Genomic DNA, 24,642 nt, shown 5'->3' with positions numbered 1-24,642 from the left:
ACATTCGGCGCAAACCTGGCCCCATATTTAAACTTTGATGCCCAGAAGTCCCCTGGGCATGGCCATTGGGCAAGGGGGCATGACTCCTGTCTTTGCTAAGACAGGAGTCATTTCAATGGGGTTTGTGTGTCAAAAAATGGCGCAAGTCCGGTTTGAGGCATGATTTTTGCCTCAAACCTGACTTGCACCATTTTTTGACGCACCAACCCCATTTTCCCCTATGCCAGCGCTGCCTGGTTAAAGTCTTTTTTTTTTTTTTTACTCCGACCAGTCCGCAGCGCCGGCTAACGTCATTCCTTAAATAAGGCGCCTGCATGGCGTGTAGGAATGGTGTTAGCCGGCGGTAAAATCTTTGACGCAAACCAGCGCTGGCTTGTTGCTCTTGGCCTCTGGTGGGATGCTCAGCCACCAGGGATTTTCTCATAGGCTCCTTCATAGTTGAATGGGTCTTTTGGGGTGATTTCTTCAGACTTTTACAGTTAGTGTTACTACTGCTTCCTTTCTCTTGCTCTGATGCAGTCAGCAGTAAGAACCTACATCTGCCCTCCTGTTCAACTTTTGGTAAACTCCTGGCCCAGGTCTAATGAGGGAGCACCCCTCCTCCTTGAAGACAGACTATTCTCCCTGCCTACACTGCACAAGTAGCTAGCTCTTCTGGCCACTTGCAGGGTGCCTATGGGGGTTATTCTAACTTTGGAGGAGTGTTAATCCGTCCCAAAAGTGACGGTAAAGTGACGGATATACCACCAGCCGTATTACGAGTTCCATAGGATATAATGGACTCGTAATACGGCTGGTGGTAAATCCGTCACTTTTCCGTCACTTTTGGGACGGATTAACACCTCCTCCAAAGTTAGAATAACCCCCTATGTGTGTACCCACTCCTGGTACACTCACAGAGAGAAGCTGTCCACAGAGGTCTCAGGGGACCCCCTTCTTTCCGAGCCTCTAGCAAGGCAGTGGTACTACCTTCCTACTTTTATCCCCAGAGAAAAGTGGTAAGGTAGTGCCACTGGCTATGAAGACAAAAATCCACTACAAGCCCTAGAAATACAAGAACGCAAATTCTCTTCCCTTGTTCAGAAGGGTAAATATATAGGTGAACGGTTTAAGAAGGAGAGAGTCCCTATGCAGCCCAGATATCCCACATCACCCATCCTCACCTAATTGTCACTAATAGTAAGCAACCCTTTAGTCTGCACACATACAAATGGCCTTTTAGGTTGTGTCTACGCATAGATTTGGCTATCTGTCATCTTAAGAGCTATTGTGGATAATCCCAGTACACTGAGTTTTGGGTCAGCCCATTGCTTCTCATTGGCTGGTGTCTTGGGCTTTTCATTGGATGTTTTGTTGTCAGTCTTATTTTCCTGATTCTTCTTTGATGGCTTTTCTTTCTTTCTTGTGATTGACTCTGCCCTCGAGCATAGCTTCTTTACTATCCTTTGATTGCATTGCTTGCATTCTTCTGATGCTTATATTCACTGAACTGCTTTTTTCTTTTAGCACTCCACAAGACTATGTAACCTTTCTTGCTCTCTCACCCTAACCTGGTGCGCTTCTTTCCCTTCATACCCACACTTCCATGCCTCACTCAACCTTTTTTATAACCCCATCCACTATTGCATGATTGGCACCTGCTCACCAACTCTGCACACCAGCAACATTTACTTGCTACCCCCATCTCCAATTCTCAGTTGCTCAACTACCCCTCTCAGGTTTTATGTTATTGTTGTATATTTTTAAGTGAGCCCAGAATCAGCAAGTTGCTACCTACCAGGCTCTGTCCGACATCTTGAACAGTACATTAAAAAAGAAGCTAAACTGGCTGTTGAATCATGACATCTGCCTGCATATGCATGGTGATGCTGGCATCACATATACGCCATCATTCTGGGACTTTTGTTTGCCAATGCTGTTCATTTGTTTGGTGATGCTGAACATCATCAGGAAAAAGGGTTGGCTTTGTCGATTATTCTTAAATTTGGAAATTAATTTTGCACTCACATGTAGGCAAGTAAAAAACGAATTTGTCAACCAGTTCAATGAAGTGAGTTTTTCAGTGACTAAATGCTGCCATCCACTAAACTCCACTCTCAATCAGTCCACACAGCCTGGTTTGAGAATTACCAGCCACCATTAACTGTGGTTGGTTGTGTACTTTGAACTCACCTCCTGGCCACAAAAGCCTTGTAATTACCTAGTGAACATCAAAAACTTACAATGCCCACAGCAGACTCACAAGGTATTGAGTAATTTGGCAGAATATTATAAAGCCATCCAGAAAATGCCAAATTGCTGCAGAGATGTACACCTTTCAAAGACACTGAGATGAGATAGATGTCACCACAAAAATCACAAGAGATAGCTGGGCAGCATGCTATAACCTTTCCTCCACATCACCACCCCCAGTGGTTCCCCTCTCCTGCGTGGAGTCAGTGGGGGTACACAATGTTCACTGCCCCACTGATTATTAGACAGAAGACATAGATATTGAGTTTCTTTTAACTCCTGACAGCATACAGCATGGTACCCTCTCACATTCACTCCTGATACTCTCTCTTATCACCTGCTGGGTACTATTCAATTTTATTAGCACTTTGTATTGCACATGCTCTGTCAGCAATGTAAGCTTTTTCCTTGACATGTGTTACTTGCAGTATTATTGCATGCCACTGTATTTTTTGATGAAAACTCAATAAATAGATTTGAAGTAAAAAAAAGAAATAACAAGAGATTGGAAAATTAACATGACACTCCATTCCTCGGTCTGAGCCAGCAATTTGCTCTAGAAACAAAACCATTGCAAACATCCAAAACTCAGGGGGACAAATTAACAAAAACATTTGTGGAAGGTTTGTGTCACAAAAGTGATGCAAACCTGCACAAAATGTTTTTGTTGGATATACAGTTTTGCACTGGAAAGCTGCCTGAAAGTAATGCAAAGCACTGCTTTTCCTTACTCTGCGCCATGGGGGCATTCCATGGTTGGTAGATGGGCATGCACTTGCCATCACCCATGGGTTTTGACGCAAAATACTATCTACTAACAACAGTACACAAAGTTATGCCCCCGAAAAATAATGCCACTTTGAAGCTAGCGTTAAAAAGGGAAAAACTTTTATTTCTCCTAAATTTTCCACTTTACATAGGTGCTGTACTGTAAGCACACACCCAGAATGGGGAAGATTTTAAAGTCAGTTTAAGCACAGTATTTTGTATTGGAAGGAGACTCTTACAGTACAAAACCTATGCTTAGCTCATAAAGACACATTTTGCACTATGGTGCAAAGGTATGTGAGTGGCGCTCAACAGTCTGATTGTATGGCAGTGCTAAGGAGAGGGCATGATAGTGCCAAATCTGTGTAGATAAGGTGCTTTCTGTTCTCTGCCAGTCACACAACTCAGAGCAGCAAGTTTGGTTGCTGCACTGGGTTGTGTGACACTCTGGTAAATCTTGAGAGGAAAATCAGGGCCACACAAACTCTGGAAGCTGTATCCATATTACCAAAATTGAAAACAATTATGCAAGGGGTAGGAAAGGGTAAACATTTTGAAGAATAATAGGAGCATTAGGCACGTTGACAAAAAAAGGTAGGACAGCAAAAAAGGACCTCTGATGTTGACCTTCCTGTAGTCAAGAGTAACCTAAAACAAGTTCTGGAGACAACAGCAGAGAATGAACTACAGTATCTGCTGCATGCTTGAGCCAGCATCTGCCTTAATTGTTAACAATCAGTTTCAGAACATTTAGGATTATATATAGTGAACATTGAGGTAATTAGTCAGAACACTGACATAACACTGATGCATACAATACCAAAACACAAAAATATTGGAAAATAAATTGTTACCAAAAATATTCCCTTCCTACATTTAACTAATAAAACCACAAATATTGAGAACACAAATATCACAGTTAACAATATCACATTTTTTTATATATATAAAAACACATATCAGAAACAAAAATATCATCATCTTTAAATCAATATATCATATGTCAAAACTATTGAGCCACACAACATGGACTACAATAATATATTGCCTAAATAATTACATTAACATAAATAAACATATTTAAAAATGACATTTTACATACAACTATTATTTAAAATGAACATGAAATATATACACATGTTTAAATTAAAAATACATATATTGCATCACCAAAATGTTTACAATACACCCTAATAAAATATAGAATTGAGTTCATCACAATATAACAAACAAATATTTCCATTAACTTTGAATATTTGAAGAACAAATTGAATACTAATGTATATACTTATACAAATTCACATATATATATATATATATATATATATATATACATATATATATATATGTAGAGAGAGAGATAGCTATAAATAAAACGATATTCACAACTATTAAACTATGGGGGTCATTACAACCCTGGTGGACGGTGTTAAAGCGGCGGTAAGACCGCAAACAGGCCGGCGGAAAAAAAATGGGAATTATGACCGTGGCGGAAACCGCCAACAAAGACAGCCACTTTAACACTCCGACCGCCACGGCGGTACAGACAAACAGCGCGGCGGTCACCGCCAACAGACAGGCGGAAGACAAAGTACCGCCCACAGTATCACAACAGCCCAATCCACCACCTTTTCCGGGGCGGATTCACCGTGGATAAAAACACTGCGGAAACAGCCATTTCAATGGGAAAGCGCTCACCTCTACACACTCCACGAGGAAGGAGGACACCATGGAACCGGAACTCCAAATACTCTCTGCGATAGTCTTCCTGCTCCTGTACGACCATCATCAACGCCGGCGGCGAAGACAACGGTGAGTACTGCACCTACGACATAGGTGAGGGGGGAGGCAAAAGTCAGGGACACACACACGCAACACCCCCACCCCCACCCCGACCCTCACCCACTACAACACACACACCAATGCATATCCAAACATCACAGTAACAACCCCCAAACCCCCTGGAAGAATGCAAAGACAAAAGGAAATTAATTGAACCATTGTAATATATCAAAATACAGTAACCAAATATATACAGATATAATTTCACATTCAACAAAATATACATGACAATTAGTAGTGCAGGTAATGCACCATTCAATGTCCGTGGACCACTGGGCCCAAAATGCATGGGCAAGGCCCACACATGATACCTGAGCAAAACGGAGAGAACACTGCTGGGGCATCAGATAGAAATACAACAGGCACCTCAGGGGGAAGGGAAGGGGGGGCACCTCAGCCGGATGAGTGCAGCACGCCAGATCCACGAGGGGGCTCCATGCCCATTGATGTATCCTGGGGAGTGCAAAGCCACAGTCTCTCAAGTCTCTACAGTGGGTGGGTTGCCCACTGTTCAATCCTGGGGAGTGCAAAGCCGCAGTCTCTCAAGTCTCTACAGTGGGTGGGTTGCCCACTGTTCAATCCTGGGGAGTGCAAAGCCACAGTCTTTCAAGTCTCTACAGTGGGTGGGTTGCCCACTGTACCATCCTGGGGAGTGCAAAGTCACAGTCTCTCAAGTCGATAACAGTCTCCACTGGTTCTGGAGGGGGACTGGTGCCCAGAGCGCTTCATCCTGTTAAGGACAGACAGAGTGGATGCTGTTCTCCACTGGGTCTGGAGGGGAACTGGTGCCCAGGGTGCATCACTCTCCCCGTGATGGTCCCAGTTCCGTCACTGCCCCTGCCGCACATGGGCTAGCGGTGCTTGAGTTGGCGGTGCTTGCCCTGTTCAGCGGTGCTTGCCATGGTGGTCTGTGCCCTGTTCAGCGGTGCTTGCCCTGTTCAGCGGTGCTTGCCCTGTTCAGCGGTGCTTTGCCACGGTGGTCTTTGCCCTGTTCAGCAGTGCTTGCCCTGTTCAGCGGTGCTTGCCATGGCGGTCTTTGCCCTGTTCAGCGGTGCTTGCCCTGTTCAGCGGTGCTTGCCATGGCGGTCTTTGCCCTATTCAGCGGTGCTTGCACTGTTCAGCGGTGCTTGACTTTGCTGTCTATGACCTGTTCAGCGGTGTTTGCCATTGCGGTCCTTCATTGCCCAGCGGGGCTGTGGCTGCCGGGGCCCTCCTGGGCACTGACTCTGGCGGTGGCCTCCTGGCCAGTGACAATGGGGCTGCCCTCCTGGGCACTGACTCTGGCGGTGGCCTCCTGGCCAGTGACGATGGGGCTGGTGGTGGCCTCCTGGGCAGCGGGGATGATGGCGGTCTTCTCCGCCGTGCTGCTCTTCCCAGACTTTGGCGATTTCTTCTGCCCCTTCCCCACCTTGGGAGGAGTCACAGCTGAGTGGACACTCCCCCCGGGACCCTTGTGAGTGGCTTTGCCGGCTGGAGTCTTCCCCCTCTCCCGTTGAGCACTGTCAACTTCTGGTGCTTCACAGGGGGGGGGACTGGCTGTGCTGTGGCTCCGTGTCACACTGGCTGCCCTGGTGCCCGGTGCACTCCACATACCTCTAACAGGCACCACTGGTACCAGCAATATTTTGGCTGAGGTGCTAGTACGGGACCTATGAATTGGAGGGGGGGGGTGGTGGGAAAGAGGTCAAGGTTGCTCAGGACAAGTTTCTTACGAACACTGGGCCGGGAGCTGGCGGGGGTCTGGGAGTGGAGGAAGAGGAGGTGGTTGTAGGAGGTGTAACTTTTGTTGATTTGGGTGCAGGTGCATGTGCTGGAGGCTGTCGTGAGGTGGATGGCTGTTGGGTGGGTGTGTGCCCGCGTTTGTGTACTTTGGGAGGTGGCGTCACAGACACACTGGGAGAGGACACAGGGGACGTGTAAATGGTAGTGGGGGTGGTGAGTGCAGGTGAGCGGGGTGTGGTGGTGGGTGTGCTGGTGCGGGACCTAGTAGCTGTAGTGGTAGTTCATGCAGGTGAGAGTGTAGACGACACTGGGAGGGAGGAGGGAGACGACGAGGAGGGGGACACAGTGGAGGCAGTGGATGTTGCTGTATGTGTGTGATGCTTGCGTGAGTGCCTGTGGGATGTGTGGTGCTTATGTTTGCCTGAGCTTCCCTTGTGTGTTGAGGTGTGTGCAGGCTGGTCTGATGGAGTGCTTGGGATAGGCTGGGGTACAGGGGACTGGGTCTGGGTGGAGGAATTTGGAGGGGGGAGGCTAGAGACAGGGACAATGGCTGCCATCAGTGCTGAGGCCAGAGATTGCAGGGTTCGATGAAGGGCAGCCTGACCAGAATGAATGCCCTCCAGGAATGCATTTGTGTGTTGCAATTCCCTTTCTACACCCTGGATGGCATTCAAAATGGTAGACTGCCCAACAGTGAGTGACCTGAGGAGGTCAATGGCCTCCTCACTGAGGGCAGCAGAGGTGACAGGGGCAGGGGCTGAGGTGCCTGGGGCGAAGGTGATGCCCACCCTCCTGGGTGAGGGGGCACAGGCGAAGGCTGAGGGGCTGCTGGGAGGGCGGGTGGCGGCTGTACCTGTAGAAGTGGGGGGCACAGATTTTGCCGCCACCACAAGGGAGCTCCCATCGGAGGACGAGTTGGTTGCTGATCCTGTGACCGCCGTGAAGCTCCCCTCGCCCTCTGTCCCACTGGTGTATTCAGAGTCCGTGGTGTGGCCCTCCATGGCCATGTGGGATGCAGCTCCCTCGTGCTCCGGTGCCACTGTACCTCCGCCAGATGATGCTGATGCACACAAGAACAGGGAGAGCACAAAAAGGGGGGGGACAGAAGAAAGACAGGTTGAGTGCATGGCTTACCGCTACCGTTGGCGGACAATACAGACACAGCAGCCCCCTGCACTACGCCGCGCTCTTGGGCTCTACTGATGCAGTTCCTGGGATATGGCCTACATGGCTATGGTGGACATAAGCGCACATAGTTGACACAGGGGCATGTATACCTGTACTTGGCACTCTACAGAGGTGGGGTGGAGTGCCACATGGCCTGCATTACGGAGGGGCCTAGCCTATGGAACTCGCCCTGGCCTAGGGAAACCCACAGCCCTCCTCCTCCACCCAGACACCTTCACTGCACGCAAAGTCCGCTGAATGAGAGTGTACTCACCCCTTGTGTCTGCTGTGATGCCCTCAAGCGCCCATCCAACTCAGGGTAGGCCACCGCCAGGATCCGGAACATCAGGGGGGTCATGGTGCGACGGGCACCCCTCCCACATTGGGAGGCCATCCCCAGCTGAGCCTCCGCCATCTTCTTGCTCCAGCGGCGAATGTCCTCCCATCTTTTACGGCAGTGGGTGCTCTGTCTCTGGCGGACCCCCAGGGTCCGGACGTCCTTGGCGATGGCACGCCAAATATCTTTCTTCTGGTGGGCGCTGACCTACATGACATTTACAGGGGAAGAAGAGAAGTCATTACCAACTGCACCGTCAAAGTGAGTGGCCCACATCCCTACCCTTGCCATGTGGCACATGCATTCACAGTCCTTCATGCTCGCAGAACTCTTCCCCCTTCCTTCTTACAACCAGCCCTCTCCACCCAGGCATAGCCCATACAACTTGCTCCCTGTGTACTCACCTGTTGGTCTGGAGGACCGTAGAGTAGAGTGTACTGGGGGAGGACCCCGTCTACCAGTTTCTCCAACTCCTGTGCAGTGAAGGCAGGGGCCCTTTCCCCAGACGCAGCAGCCATCGAGGGCCCAAGTATCGTCACTGGTCAGGAGACCACAGCCAGAGTCACAGCCCAGGAGGGCCCAAGTATCGTCACTGGTCAGGAGACCACCGCCAGAGTCACAGCCCAGGAGGGCCCAAGTATCGTCACTGGTCAGGAGACCACCGCCAGAGTGACAGCCCAGGAGGGCCCAAGTATCGTCACTGGTCAGGAGACCACCGGCAGAGTCACAGCCCAGGAGGGCCCAAGTATCGTCACTGGTCAGGAGACCACATCCAGAGTCACAGCCCAGGAGGGCCCAAGTATCGTCACTGAGACCACCGCCAGAGTCACAGCCCAGGAGGGCCTAAGTATCGTCACTGGTCAGGAGACCACCGCCAGAGTCACAGCCCAGGAGGGCCCAAGTATCGTCACTGGTCAGGAGACCACCGCCACTGCCGGAGTCAGTGCCCAGGAGGGCCCCGGCTGCCACAGCCCCGCTGGGCAATGATGAAACGTCATGCCACACACCAATGTCCAGTGTATAGAACGTCATGCCACACACCAATGTCCTTATCAGAACCGCCAGTGCAAGCAGAGCGTGCAGTCCTGAAGAAAAGGAAGGCACCCAGCGGAAAGGCTGGTGCAGGGAGTCAGTGAGGCTGGCGCCCTACAATTTGGGAACCTTCTGGACCAGGAGGCCTAATGAAAGTACTCCTGGTGGCAAGGGCTCTCCACCAGGAGCGAAATGACACCAAGGCCCATATTTATACTTTTTTTGCGCCACACTTGCGTCATTTTTTTACGCAAAGCAGCGCAAACATTTGCGCCGCTTTTGCGGGTATATATGGGCCCAACATTGTCAGAATCTGCCCTTGGTGGCCTGAGATATCACCAGGAGAAGGTCTGTGACCTTTGACCTTCTCTGAGCGAACGGCGAATAGCATGGGGCTCCACCGCTGTACCAGACTGTGTCCCCGGGGTGGGCCAGGGCCCAGGGAATGCCCCCAAAAAAGTTGAGCCAGGGTGTGCCGTCATACCCCCACGAAGACCAGCAAAGGGGCCCCGGACTCCATCGCAGGGCCTCACAAAGAAGCAAACTCGGAGAGCACCATTGCGCTCCCTGCGAAGCTGTGGGCAGGACTGAAGGCCCAAAGTAAAGCTGGGGGTGCCCCCCATGAAGTTGCTGGGCGGGGGCCCGGACCCTATCCCGGTGCCCCAAAGCAAAAGCAAAGTGGGGGAGTGCTATTGCGCTCCCTGGGAAACTCAAAATGGGCCCCAGACCCCATTCCCGGGCCCCACCAAGAAGTGAAGCCAGGAGCTGCTGTTGCGTCCCCTGCGAAGATAGCCGCCAGCTGAAGGAGGGACCAATAGCCCAAGACAAAGTCAAAAGGAGCCCGTACCCCATCCAGGGGCCCAGCAGGGAAGACGAAGTCAGGAGCACTGTCGCACCCCCTGTGAAGATGCCAAGAGGGGCCCTGGACCCCATCCCGGGGCCCATGAAGAGGAGGAAGTCAGGGAGCACTGTTGCGCTACCTGTTAAGATGAGGAGGGGCCCCAGACCCCTTCCCGGGGACCAGATAGTGCAGGAGAGGAGAGGGAAGTGCCACTGTGCTCTCCCAGAGGGCCCGCCCTGCTGCAGCAGCTGCATGCATCTGCCTCAGGAGTGGGCAGGCACCAAATGGCGGGCCAGCTCCTGCAGAAGCATCTGGAGGTGCTGGCCATGCAGGTAGCTGGCAGGAGCGACCAGGGGTGGGCTCCCTGCGCTGCTTCCCAACAAGGGAACACATACCTGGTCTGGGAGTGTCTGGCTGGGACCCAGCACTCTCTAGGCGACGATCAATCCACTGCACCAGTGCAGATCTCCCTGCCACAGAGGGAGAGACACTCATTCTATTCCAATGTGTGGTCCCAGTAGGGAGGCCCATAGTATGGCTTGTGAAAGGTCATATGACAAAGCATCCTCTGAGTGTGTAGGATGGTGTTACACAATGTTATCAAGAGCAATCTGAAAGTAATCCTGACAGCACAAAGTATTCCAACATGCCTATACAGGTTCTAATTCATGCTTATTTGAATAAGGAGACTGACAGCCACCTCTTATCAAAGTAGATGTACTTTAATGCAAGATTTAGGTGCTCTCACTCCATGTTACCCAATGTCATCCAAAAGTAATTCCATCAACTTGTGGCAAAAGCACAGACTGGACAATTATTTATTGAGTGCTATTTTTGGGTGCTCGTCAATGGCGATTACTAGCCCACACCACCTCCCTTGAATAAGTCTTGGACTGATCTGCAATGCTAACCAATAAGAGTCAAGCGCCACAATGGGGTGTTTGCTTCCCAGTGGTGGTAGAATGTGGACCCATTACTTGTTCAGCCCACACAACGTATGACCCACCTTCCAACAGTCTCTGTCACAGTTGCAGCCATCCACTACAATTTACTAATAGAAAGACCTCTCTTCTCTACCGACAAAATGAAAACAAACTAATGGCTTAATTACGAGTTTGGTGGATGGGAACACCCGTCCTCCAAACTCCTGAAAGGGTGGCTGCCACTATAGGAAAAGTGGCAGCAGCATTGTTGCTGTCTCGTAATCGAGCAGGCGTCAATGCTGCCACCCACAGGGGGCACCAGTACCCTCGTAATGTGCACTGCCTGCACAGCACCACCCTGGCTGATTGCAACCTGCACCCACCGTCAGGCAGTTGGGATCACTGATCCCAGCAGAGTTGGTGGTATCCTGCTGGTCGTAACATCAGCGTCGTAATGTAGCCGTCTGACTGCTGCAGCAGTGGCGGTCTTACCGCCACAGCAGCGGTGGTCCTCACTGCCACTGCAAGTCTGGCAGTCTAAACCAACATGACAAATCATTTTTATATAGGTAATAAACATAATATCTTATTACATTAGTCCAAACATTAACAAAAATTCCAATGTTAAATAAAATTATTATAATAAAATGATATCTAAATTATTTACATGAAAAATGTAAACCTCACCAACCAAAAAGCTCAAAGAACAAACTCAAAACATCACGTAAAATAAATACAACACATAAACTACACAATTTGAAATATTGATCACATAATATTTAGACAAACCATAAAATTTAACATTTCGCACCCATAAAGAAATAAAATAGATATGACTTATTGTTCTGTTGCTGCAGATCTTCCTCTGTACCACATTGTCAAAACCAATAATCCAACAAAATCTGGAAAATATTATTCAAAAAGCACCAAAAAAGGTAAAAATAAAACAAATCCATTAGACAGTCCTCCTAGCAGTCCAATGCAGCTAGGTGCCATAAAAAATAAATAAAAAAGTGTTCAAACAAAAAACACTCCGGTAAACCCCAAAAAAGGAAATCTAAGCTAAAAATATTGGTTTATTATAAACTAAAAGTGATTTCCTTAAAAAAAAAAAGTAATTCTTACCCAGAAAAAACATTACAGTCCCCAAAATACATATACAGTACATATACAGTATGCTTAATCATCATAAACTAGGTAACATAACACAATGTGATACAACATAATAATACATTAGCAAAACCCCAAAATAAACACTACTTAAAAACACTACTAGTAATACACCTGTATGATCAAAACATCACAAACAATGCTAAACTAACCTCCAGAGAACCCCCAGAGCCACCCTATGCACAAAACCTGTAAAAGGGCCTTTGGTAAGGACTTTCCTTGTTCTGAGGAACAGCACCTTACCTAGACCTGGAGCCCAGACAATAGACTAAAAATGACACAATTAAATTACAAAACAGAAGTTAGCAGTAAAAAAAAATGACCACTAAGTGAAACTAACATTTCTCTATCTCCCTATTAACATGAACAGGGTAAAATGTAAAAATGTTAAATAAATGTGTTACAAAATTCACAAACAATATTACACATTTAAAACATGTCAAAAAAAGTTGTAAAGAAATGTTTGAAACTTGTAACGTATACGTTAAATAATAGTATAAAATGTATACAATTATTTAACATGAACTGAAAAAACATATGTTAAAGTGATGTTGAAAATACGTATATAAAACTATGTAAGAAAGGTAAAAAATAATCTTAAACAATAGAAAAAGTGAAAAATTTACAATATACAATACTATTTACATATTATTTGATTTTTTAATGTAATGATAAAAAATGTATTTACAATGTCTCCTTTATTTATGTCTATATAAATGTTTATTTTAAATTTAAATCATGTTTAAAAATGTAAAAGTATACATTAAAGAAACTTTGAAAACATGAATAAAATTAGAAATTGTGTTACATGTCTTCATCTGATCAATATATGGAATTAACATTATTTATTATTTTTTCCTAAACACCAACTATACTTATTACATAACACAAACTATTTCTGCTACATATAACTACAGTTTAAACAAAGTATTATACATATAGGGGGTCATTCTGACCCTGGCGGCCGGTGGCCGCCAGGGCCACCGACCACGGGAGCACCGCCAACAGGCTGGCGGTGCTCCCACGAGCATTCTGACCGCGGCGGTTCAGCCGCGGTCAGAAGCGGAAAGTCGGCGGTCTCCCGCCGACTTTCCGCTGCTCGGGGGAATCCTCCATGGCGGCGGAGCGCGCTCCGCCGCCATGGGGATTCTGACACCCCCTACCGCCATCCTGTTCATGGCGGGAAACCCGCCATGAACAGGATGGCGGTAGGGGGTGCCGCGGGGCCCCTGGGGGCCCCTGCAGTGCCCATGCCAATGGCATGGGCACTGCAGGGTCCCCCGTAAGAGGGCCCCACAAAGTATTTCAGTGTCTGCTTTGCAGACTGCTTTGCAGACACTGAAATACGCGACGGGTGCAACTGCACCCGTCGCACCCCTGCAACTATGCCGGCTCAATTCTGAGCCGGCGTCCTCGTTGCAGGGGCATTTCCTCTGGGCCGGCGGGCGCTCTTTTGGAGAGCGCCCGCCGGCCCAGAGGAAATGTCTGAATGGCCGCCAAGAAGACCGCGGTGCGGTCATTTGGCGGCGGTACCTTGGCGGACGGCCTCCGCCATCCGCCAAGGTCATAATCAGGGCCATAAACGTTAAATTAAAATACTCACACACTGTTAGAATGGGGACTTTAGTTGGCAGTCAGGTTACCCCCCTGTCCAAGCAAGGACCCGCGCTCTAGTCAGGGTAAAAATGAATCACCCCCAGATATCCCCCGCTCACCCCCTTGGTAGCTTGGCTCGAGCAGGCAGGCTTAACTTCAGAGTGCTGGGTGTAAAGTATTTGTACCAACACACTGAGTAACTAAATGAAAACACTACAAAATGACACAATACAGGTTTAGAAAAATAGAAAATATTTATCTAAACAAAACAAGACCAAAAATCCTACATACAGAGTCAAATTATTAATTAAAATGTAAAAAGAGTCTTCATGTTCTTTTAAACACAAAGCTAACGCTGTTAGCGTGAAAATGTACCTGGGTCGCGTCAAAAATAACCCCGCACAGGTGAGCGTGAGTTCAAAAGAAGCCTGCGATGCGTCGATATCACTCCCAAGCAAGACCGTGTGTCGTGTCTCCTTCAGTCAGGTGGGGGTGCGTCGTTTCTTTTCTCCGCAGCAGAGTGATGCGTCGATCCGGACAAACACTCTCGGGTCCGGGCAGGCTTTGAGTCATTTTTACATGCCCAGCGATGTTTGCGTTGGAAATCCTGCCGCATGGTGATCGAAAAACCACGCAGTATGGGTTGCAATCTCACCAGCCTCTGTCAGCGATGCTGCGCATCATTTCTCCAGCCGTGTGCGTCGATCTCCCACCCGCCATGCAGGCGGAGTGTCGATTTCAGATGCGACCGCGGCGGCGCATTGTTTTTCCGGAGGTTGCGTCGAAATTTTCCCCGCACGGTGGTCTGTGCGTGGATCTCTCAAACTTGGCCTGCCGTTTTAGATTCTCACCCCTCATCTGCATTAACCATCTGAGGGGCCTGTGGTCGGTCTGAACCCAGAAGTGAGTCCCAAACAAGTAGGGTCTTAGCTTCTTTAGCGCCCACACTACAACAATCGCTTCACGTTCTATGGCACTCCACCTAAGTTCCTTGGAAAGTAACCCCCTGCTAATGAAGGCTAGAGGTTGATCTAGGCCCTCTTCATTAAGCTGCGAGAATACTGCACCAATATCATGCTCTGAGGCATCTGTTTGCGCAACAAACTCCTTGGAGTAGTCAGGTTCCTTCAGCAGAGGTGCTGTGCACATGGCAGCCTTCAGGGCGTCAAATGTGGTCTGGCAAGCCTCCGTCCAAATCACCTTCTTGGGTTGCTTCTTAGAAGTCAACTCAGTCAAGGGGAAACAATGGTACCATATCCCTTGATAAACCTCCTGTAGTAGCCAGTGAGACCTAAAAAGGCTCGCACCTCAGTCTGGGTTTTGGGAGGCTCCCAAGTCAGAATGGTGTCAATTTTTGGCTGTATTGGGACCACCTGGCCCCTTCCTACCTGGTGTGCCAAGTATACCACAGAACCCTGCCCTATTTGGCACTTTCTTGCCTCAATAGTGAGGCCTGCTTTCTGCAGGGCCTTCAACGCTCTGCACCGGTGTTGCAGATGTTCCTCACATGTAGAACTAAAAACAGCAATGTCATCCAGGTAGGCGGCACTGAACTTATCCAGCCAAGCCAACACCTGGTTGACCAACCTCTGAAATGTGGCAGGGTCATTCTTCATCCCAAATGGCATCACTTTAAATTGAAAGTGCCCATCTGGGGTAGAAAATGCAGACCTCTCCTTTGCCCCCTCAGTCAAGGCAATCTGCCAATACCCAGACTTTAAGTCAAACGTGCTGAGGTAGATGGCAGCTCCCAACCAATCAATGAGCTGATCAGCTCGGGGGATTGGGTGTGCGTCAGTCTTGCTGACCGTATTGAGTCACCGGTGGTCCACACAGAACCTGAGTTCCGGTGTGGCACCAGGTGCAGCAGCTTTTGGGACCAACATCACAGGGCTGGCCAAAGGACTGCCGGAATGCTCAACAACCCCTAGGGTTAAAAGTTTGGATACCTTATCCTTAATGCTAGCCTTGACCCTGTCAGTCACCCTGTAAACATTCTGTTTAATGGGTGGACTGTCCGCAGTGTCCACATCATGTGTGCACAAGTGTGTGACCCCTGGGATCAGGGAAAACAGTGAGGTGAAATGTCCCAACACCTGACGATAGTCCCTCTGCTGCTCTGCAGTCAGGGAGGGGGAGAGGATCACTCCCTCCACAGACCCATCTTTTTCTCCTGCAGACAGGAGGTCAGGAAAAGGCTCACTCTCCTCTTCCACTCCATTATCTGTTGCAAGGAGCATGGGCAGTTCAGTCCGCTTAAAGTGTGGTTTGAGGCGGTTAACATGCAGGACCCTTAAAGGGTTCCTGGGAGCCTGCAAGTCCACCACGTAGGTGACTTCACTCATGCACTCCACCACCTCAAATGGCCCAGTCCACTTATCCTGGAGCACCCTAGGCTCCACTGGTGCCATCACCCACACTTTCTGACCATGTTGAAACTCAACCGGAGTGGCATTCTGGTCATACCACTGTTTCATATCCTCCTGGCTTGCTTCCAGGTTCTCCTGAGCGAGACTCCTGAAGCGGGCAGTCTGGTTTCTCAGAGCCAGCATGTAACTACATACATCCTGGGGGGTTTACTAGGAGCTTTTTCCAAAGCCTCCTTCACCAGACTTAATGGTCCCATCACATGGTGGCCATAGATCAGCTCAAAGAGACTAAACCCAAGTCCCTTTTGAGGAACCTCCCTGTAAGCGAACAGAAGGCATGGCAAGAGGACGTCCACTTCCGCCTCCAGGGCTCTGAAAGGCCCGCTATCATGCCTTTTAAGGTGCGGTTGAATCTCTCAACCACACCATCACTTTTGGGATGGTAAGGTGTGGTGAACTTGTAGGTTACCCCACACACCTTCCACAGAGACTTCATATAAGTAGATAAGAAGTTGGTACCCCTATCAGATACCACCTCCTTGGGGAACCCCATGAGGGTAAAAACCCCATCAATGCACGACCCACCACAGGGGAAGTGACTGACCTCAGAGGAATGGCTTCAGGGTACCAGGTGGCATGGTCCACCAAGACCAGGATGAACCTGTTGCCCAGGGCTGTCTTGGGATCCAGAGGCCCCACAATGTCAAAACCAACCCTTTCAAGGGGAGTACTAACCAGGTTGGAGGGGTGCCTTACGTTTCTCCCCACTCTTGCCACTTGCCTGACAAGTTGGGCAAGACCTACAGTGTGCAGCAGAGTGCTTGTGCATTTGGGGCCAATAGAAGTGGATGACAAGCCTGTCAAAGGTCTTACCCTGCCCCAAATGTCCAACTAAAGGCACATCATGAGCCAGACCCAGTAGGAAGGTCCTAAAGCACTGGGGTACCACCAGCACACATGATGACCCAGTCTCAGGCACCGTAGGCTCACTATACAGGAGGCCGTCCTCCCAATAGATCATGTGAATACCTGGGTCCTCGCCAGCCGCCTGGGCTGCAGCCTGCTACCGCAGCCCCTCTAGAGTAGGGCATGTTTTCTGTGCCTCACAGAATGCCTCCCTGGTGGGTCCCCCTTCCTGCTGCCACTGCGACAGCTCAGGGACCTCCCCCAGTTCAGCCACCAGTTCCCCTGTAGGCTCTGGGGCATCACCCTCGGGCTCTGCCTCCTTCCGTACCGTGGGAACTTCTGGGGCCGGTTTCCCGCACCCCCTCCCCTTCCTCTTTTTGGCAGTCCCTTGGGCCACTGTTTCAGGCTCCAGGGGCTCTTGACCACCCTGATGGGCTGCCATTGACCTGGTGGATACGCATACCCACCCAGGCAGACCCAACATCTCCAAGTGTGACCTGTGTTCCACCTCCTTCCAAGGGGAATCCTCCAGGTCATTGCAAGCATACAATCTAAAGGCATGGTTGGACTCACAGCTACTTTCAAGGAACCTGAGACCCCCCCATTCAAAGGGAACCTGCGCCACTCTGCACAGGTGCTCTGAGTTGTCCACTGCAACTACTTGGTGAAGTACCCGGGGATCAATCTGCTCTTCCGACACCAGGTGACTCCTCACTGTAGTCACACTGGCTCCTGTGTCTCTCAGAGCCTCCACCCTCTGTCCATTGATGGTCACCCACTGCCTGTACTTTTTAGAGTTCTCAGGCACAAGGGTTCTCTGGACCATCTCACTGTCCCCTAGTGAGACAAGGGTCATCTCAGCTGGCTTTCACCCACCTGGAGCCAACTCCTCCCCAAGTGCTACACTAGCCAAACCCTGGGACTGTGCAACAGTGGGTGCCGGTGTACTCTTGGGGCATTTGGGGTCCCCCTCACATGGCTCACTTGGTCACATGCATAACACTTACGTGGGGGGCCACCTGTCACTGGCTTCCCTTTGGAGAACCTTGGCTTTTTCTCACTGGCGGGCTGGGAATCGTTACCCTGGGAATTAGATTGGGGCCCTTTAGAGAACTCTCCCTGTTTACTCTTACCCCCCTTTTCTTCTGAGATGGGACACTGCCCACCCTGGGCTTCATCTCCACCATACCTCTTTTGGACCCTGGTGCTCTCCCAGCTGTCTGCTTCCTGCGCAAGCTTCTTGGGGTCAGTCAGCTTGCTGTCAATCAGGTGCTGGCGCAGCTCTGGAAAACATAAACTATACAAGTGCTCCCAAGCAATCAAATTGTAAAGCCCCTTATACGTTGTTACCCTACTGCCCTTCACCCAACCATCCAGTGACCTGCAGAAAGAGTCAACACATTCTTGTTTGGGATTCCTTCCTCTTAACAGCCCTGAACTTTTCCTTATACTGCTCAAGGGTGAGACCATACCTTGTGAGTAGGGCATCCTTCATGATAGTGTAAGTGAGCTCCTGAGAATCCCCTAAGGCTGTTAGGGTATCCCTCCCCTCTACCTCAAAGAGCTTCCACAGAGCTGCCCCCCAATGAGCTTCAGGGACCAGATTCACGTGGAGAGGAGACTCAGACCCCTTGAACCACAAGTATATATCATCCTCCCTCTTGTAATCCTTCACCAGGTCTTTTTGAATGCGTACCCTTCTCTCAGGCTGCACTGTGCTGTTGCAGCCACAATCTCCACTGGACTGGATCCTATGATCTAACTCCTTGAAGCTAAGCTCATGAGCCAGCAGTATCTTCCTTTGCTCAATGGCCATCCTTCTCTCTTCCATTTCTAGACTGAGCTTCTTCAGCTCCAATTGGTAATCTCTCTCTGCCTGTCTGTCCTGTAACTCTTCAGGTGTGAGACCCTTTCCTTAGACATAACAGGCCCACCCACTAAATTAGTGTGTTTTACCCCCTCCTCTCCTTCTTGCTCCTCCTCTTTGTGCCCTTCAGCTCTTTGGCTGTCACCCAGGCCCTCAACGCCTTTTACAGCTCCTCCTTCTTGGATGAGCTCTTAATGGGACAGGCAAAATCTTTACAGAACTACTTTAACTGATCCACTTAATAGCTCTCCAATTTCTCTAGGTCAAAAGCAGCTCCAGCTGATGCATCTCCAGATTGAGACATGATGAAGAGTAAAAAAAGTGCAAAGTTCCAAAGGCAGAAAAACAACTTCTCAATGAAATTCTGAGAAAAGTCAATCAAGGGATCAGCAAAACATGGTAGTGGAACAAAAGGAGTCCCATGAGAAAAAAAGCAAAAATCACAAGACAAGTACTATGTGGTCACGTAGTGGTCTGAACTCAAAACAGTAGTGTACACTTAATCACTGTGGGGGTGATTCTAACCCTGGCGGTCGGTGTTAAAGCGGCGGCCAACCCGCCAACAGGATGGCGGTAAAAAATATGGAATTCTGACCCTGGCGGGAACCGCCAACACAGACAGCCACTTCAACACTCCGCCCGCCACGGCGGTACAAACAAACAGCGCGGCGGTCACCGCCAACAGCCAGGCGGCAGACAATGTACCGCCCACACTATCACAACTCACCAATCCGCCACCTTTTCCGGGGCGGGAGCACCGCCGATAAAAACACGGCGGAAACAGACTACGAACGGGAAAACGCTCACCACTACGCACTCCAGGAGGAAGGAGGACAGCATGGAACCCGAATTAAACATCCTACCTGCTCTCGTCTACCTTCTCATCTACCATGAGTACGAAGTCCGGTGCAGATGACAACGGTGAGTACTGCACCTACAACACACGGGAGGGGGGAGGACGAAAGGTTACGGGCACACACATATGCGACCCCCCCCCCAACTATGTACACACCAATGCAGAGCAACAAGTCACAGTGACACCACCCAAACACCCCAGAAAAATGCTAGGACATAATCAAATTTGGAATAAATATTTATGTACCAAAAAGCTCCTGAAAAATATCGTACAACCATGAAAGATATTCACAAGAAAACAAATGACATACACATCAGTATATAACTGAAGTAACAAGTCCTGCACATCCTACGAATTCATCATGTCCGTGGGCCAAAGTTTTGAGAAACAAGGGCAAAGCCCACACAGGAGACCTGAGTCCTTTGGAGAGAACACTGCAGGGGCATCAGATGTAAAAACTACAGGCACCTCAGGGGGAAGGGAAGGGGGGGGCACCACAGCCACATGAGTCCACGACGCCAGATCCACGAGGAGCCACCATGCCCACTGGACCATCCTGGGGAGTGCAAAGCCACAGTCTCTCAATGTCTCTACAGTGGGTGGGCTGCCCACTGGACCATCCTGGGGAGTGCAAAGCCACAGTCTCTCAATGTCTCTACAGTGGGTGGGCTGCCCACTGGACCATCCTGGGGAGTGCAAAGCCACAGTCCATCAGGTGGATGACAGTCTCCACTGGTCAAGGAGGAGGCATGGTGGGCACAGTGAACCATAAACAGTGATTGAGACGGCGGTGCCCAGCGGAGCGGTGCTTGAGAAGAAGGGCCCAGCGGAGCGGTGCTTGAGACGGCGGGGCCCAGCGGAGCGGTGCTTGAGACGGCGGGGCCCAGCGGAGCGGTGCTTGAGAAGAAGGGCCCAGCGGAGCGGTGCTTTAGAAGAAGGGTCCAGCGGAGCGGTGCTTGAGAAGAAGGGCCCAGCGGAGCGGTGCTTGACAGGAAGGGCCCAGCGGAGCGGTGCTTGAGATGAAGGGCCCAGCGGAGCGGTGCTTGAGACGGCGGGGCCCAGCAGAGCGGTGCTTGAGATGAAGGGCCCAGCGGAGCGGTGCTTGAGACGGCGGGGCCCAGCGGAGCGGTGCTTGAGACGGCGGGGCCCAGCGGAGCAGTGCTTGAGAAGAAGGGCCCAGCGGAGCGGTGCTTGACAGGAAGGGCCCAGCGGAGCGGTGCTTGAGACGGCGGGGCCCAGCGGAGCGGTGCTTGAGATGAAGGGCCCAGCAGAGCGGTGCTTGAGACGGCGGGGCCCAGCGGAGCGGTGCTTGAGAAGAAGGGCCCAGCGGAGCGGTGCTTGACAGGAAGGGCCCAGCGGAGAGGTGCTTGAGATGAAGGGCCCAGCGGAGCGGTGCTTGAGACGGCGGGCCCCAGCGGAGCGGTGCTTGAGATGAAGGGCCCAGCGGAGCGGTGCTTAAGACGGCGGGGCCCAGCGGAGCGGTGCTTGAGACGGCGGGGCCCAGCGGAGCGGTGCTTGAGAAGAAGGGCCCAGCGGAGCGGTGCTTGACAGGAAGGGCCCAGCGGAGCGGTGCTTGAGATGAAGGGCCCAGGGGAGCGGTGCTTGAGACGGCGGGGCCCAGCGGAGCGGTGCTTGAGATGAAGGGCCCAGCGGAGCGGTGCTTGAGACGGCGGGGACCAGCGGAGCGGTGCTTGAGACGGCGGGGCCCAGCGGAGCGGTGCTTGAGAAGAAGGGCCCAGCGGAGCGGTGCTTGACAGGAAGGGCCCAGCGGAGAGGTGGAGAGACAGCGGGGTCCAGCGGAGCGGTGCTTGAGAAGAAGGGCCCAGCGGAGCGGTGCTTGAGAAGAAGGGTCCAGCGGAGCGGTGCTTGAGAAGAAGGGTCCAGCGGAGCGGTGCTTGAGAAGAAGGGCCCAGTGGAGCGGTGCTTGACAGGAAGGGCCCAGCGGAGCGGTGCTTGAGATGAAGGGCCCAGCGGAGCGGTGCTTGAGATGAAGGGCCCAGCGGAGCGGTGCTTGAGATGAAGGGCCCAGCGGAGCGGTGCTTGAGACGGCGGGGCCCTGTTCAGCGGTGCCTATCTTCACCGCGGGCCCTGTTCAGCGGTGCCTATCTTCACCGCGGGCCCTGTTCAGCTGTGCTTTTCTCCACGGCGGGCCCTGTTCAGCGGTGCTCTTCTCCACGGCGGGCCCTGTTCAGCGGTGCTCTTCTGCACGGCGGGCCATGTTCAGCGGTGCTCTTCTGCACGGCGGGCCCTGTTCAGCGGTGCTCTTCTCCACGGCGGGCCCTGTTCAGCGGTGCTCTTCTCCACGGCGGGCCCTGTTCAGCGGTGCTCTTCTGCACGGCGGGCCCTGTTCAGCGGTGCTCTTCTGCACGGCGGGCCCTGTTCAGCGGTGCTCTTCTCCACGGCGGGCCCTGTTCAGCGGTGCTCTTCTGCACGGCGGGCCCTGTTCAGCGGTGCTCTTCTCCACGCGGGCCCTGTTCAGCGGTGCTGTTCTGCACGGCGGGCCCTGTTCAGCGGTGCTGTTCTGCACGGCGGGCCCTGTTCAGCGGTGCTTTTCTCCACGGCGGGCCCTGTTCAGCGGTGCTTTTCTCCACGGCGGGCCCTGTTCAGCGGTGCTCTTCTCCACGGCGGGCCCTGTTCAGCGGCGCTCTTCTGCACGGCGGGCCCTGTTCAGCGGTGCTCTTCTGCACTGCGGGCCCTGTTCAGCGGTGCTTTTCTCCACGGCGGGCCCTGTTCAGCGGTGCTCTTCTGCACGGCGGGCCCTGTTCAGCGGTGCTCTTCTTCACGGCGGGCCCTGTTCAGCGGTGCTCTTCTGCACGGCGGGCCCTGTTCAGCGGTGCTCTTCTCCACGGCGGGCCCTGTTCAGCGGTGCTCTTCTGCACGGCGGGCCCTGTTCAGCGGTGCTCTTCTCCACGGCGGGCCCTGTTCAGCGGTGCTCTTCTGCACGGCGGGCCCTGTTCAGCGGTGCTCTTCTCCACGGCGGGCCCTGTTCAGCGGTGCTCTTCTGCACGGCGGGCCCTGTTCAGCGGTGCTCTTCTCCACGGCGGGCCCTGTTCAGCGGTGCTGTTCTGCACGGCGGGCCCTGTTCAGCAGTGCTTTTCTCCACGGCGGGCCCTGTTCAGCGGTGCTTTTCTCCACGGCGGGCCCTGTTCAGCGGTGCTCTTCTCCACGGCGGGCCCTGTTCAGCGGTGCTCTTCTGCACGGCGGGCCCTGTTCAGCGGTGCTCTTCTGCACGGCGGGCCCTGTTCAGCGGTGCTTTTCTCCACGGCGGGCCCTGTTCAGCGGTGCTCTTCTGCACGGCGGGCCCTGTTCAGCGGTGCTCTTCTCCACAGCGGGCCCTGTTCAGCGGTGCTCTTCTCCACCGCGGGCCCTGTTCAGCGGTGCTCTTCTCCACGGCGGGCCCTGTTCAGCGGTGCTCTTCTCCACGGCGGGCCCTGTTCAGCGGTGCTCTTCTGCACGGCGGGCCCTGTTCAGCGGTGCTCTTCTTCACCGCGCGCCCTGTTCAGCGGTGCTCTTCTCCACAGCGGGCCCTGTTCAGCGGTGCTCATCCAGCAGGTCAAGGGAGCCAGACCTCGGACCGTGACGTTTCTGGACCCTTCGGGGACGGACTCCTGGCCTCCTTAGTGTCCTCCTTCCCAGCTGGGATGTGGCATGTGGGGTCCACCTTCTCCGCGCTCCTGCTGCCCTTCCGCTCCTTTGATGGGGCTCTCGGGCCCTTGCCTCCCCTAGATGGTGTGGGTGGTGAAGTGGCCGCACATTGCTCCTTGGGGGCAGCCCTGTCGGTCCTCGCACGGCGGCCCTTGTTTTTGCGGGTCCTCTTGCCGGGGGGGGGGGCTGGACGTGTCCTTGCTGCTGATCGATGTGTCACTGCTGGCAAAGGGTGGGCTCCAGTACCCATGCACAACAGTGACACCCGAAGCTGGGCTGGTGGTGGCTGCAGTGCTCTTGGGACTCTTTGAAGATGGATGGGGGAGCTCATCGGGGGGAAAGAGGTCAAGGTTAGCCATGAAAAGTTTTTTAGGTCCAAGGTAAAGGGTAGGAGAAGTGGAGATGGAAGTGGAGGTAGAGGAGGTGGTTGTAGGAGAGTCAGGTGTGCTGTCATTGGGTGAAGGTGCTGGTGCTGTAGGCTGTCGTGAGGTGGATGGCTGTTGGGTGGGTGGCTGCCTGCGTTTGTGTGTCTTGGAAGAGGGGGTGACAGACACAGTGGGAGAGGACACAGGGGACGTGTAAATGGCAGTGGGGGTGGAGACTGCACGAGTGTGGACTGTAATGGAGGGTGAGGTGGTGATGGAAGCACTGGCTGATGTTGGGGTGCATGCAGGTGTGAGTGTAGACGTCACAGGGAGGGAGGAGGGAGACGAGGAGGAGGGGGACACAGGGGTGGCAGTGGCTGTTGGCATGTCTGCATCTGGGTGTTGCTTGGGTGAGTGTTTGTGGGATCTGTGGTGCTTGTGTTTGGATGAGCTGCTCTTGGGTGTTGAGGTGTGTGCAGGCTGGTCTGATGGTGTGGATGGGATAGGCTGAGGAACAGGAGACAGAGAAAGGCTGGAGGCAGTAAGAAGAGGGAGGCTGGAAACAGGGACAATGGCTGCCGTCAGTGCTGAGGCCAGAGCAGTGAACGCTCGTTGATGGGCAGCCTGACCCGAATGAATGCCCTCCAGGTACGCATTGCTCTGTTGCACCTCCCTTTGCACACCCTGGATGGCATTCAAAAGGGTCGTCTGCCCAACAATGAGCGTCCTTACCAGGTCAATGAGCTCCGCACTGAGGGCAGCAGGGGCAACAGGGGCAGGGGCTGAGGTGCCTGGGGCGAAGGAGACGCGCGCCTTCCTGGGCGAACGGGCACAGAGCGAAGACTGAGGGGCTGCTGGGAGGGCGGGGCTGGTGCGCTGGGTGCTCCCATCCGAGGACGTGTCGCTTTCGCTGCTCTCACCAGCGGTCCCCGTCGTGGTGCTCCCCTCGCCCTCCGGATCACTGGTGCCCTCGGTGTCTGTTCCTGGGCCCACCGGGGCCTTGT

This window comes from Pleurodeles waltl, chromosome 1_2 (genome assembly GCF_031143425.1).
Source record: "Pleurodeles waltl isolate 20211129_DDA chromosome 1_2, aPleWal1.hap1.20221129, whole genome shotgun sequence".
Classification (NCBI taxonomy): domain Eukaryota; kingdom Metazoa; phylum Chordata; class Amphibia; order Caudata; family Salamandridae; genus Pleurodeles; species Pleurodeles waltl.
Note: the sequence above shows the minus strand (reverse complement) of the source record.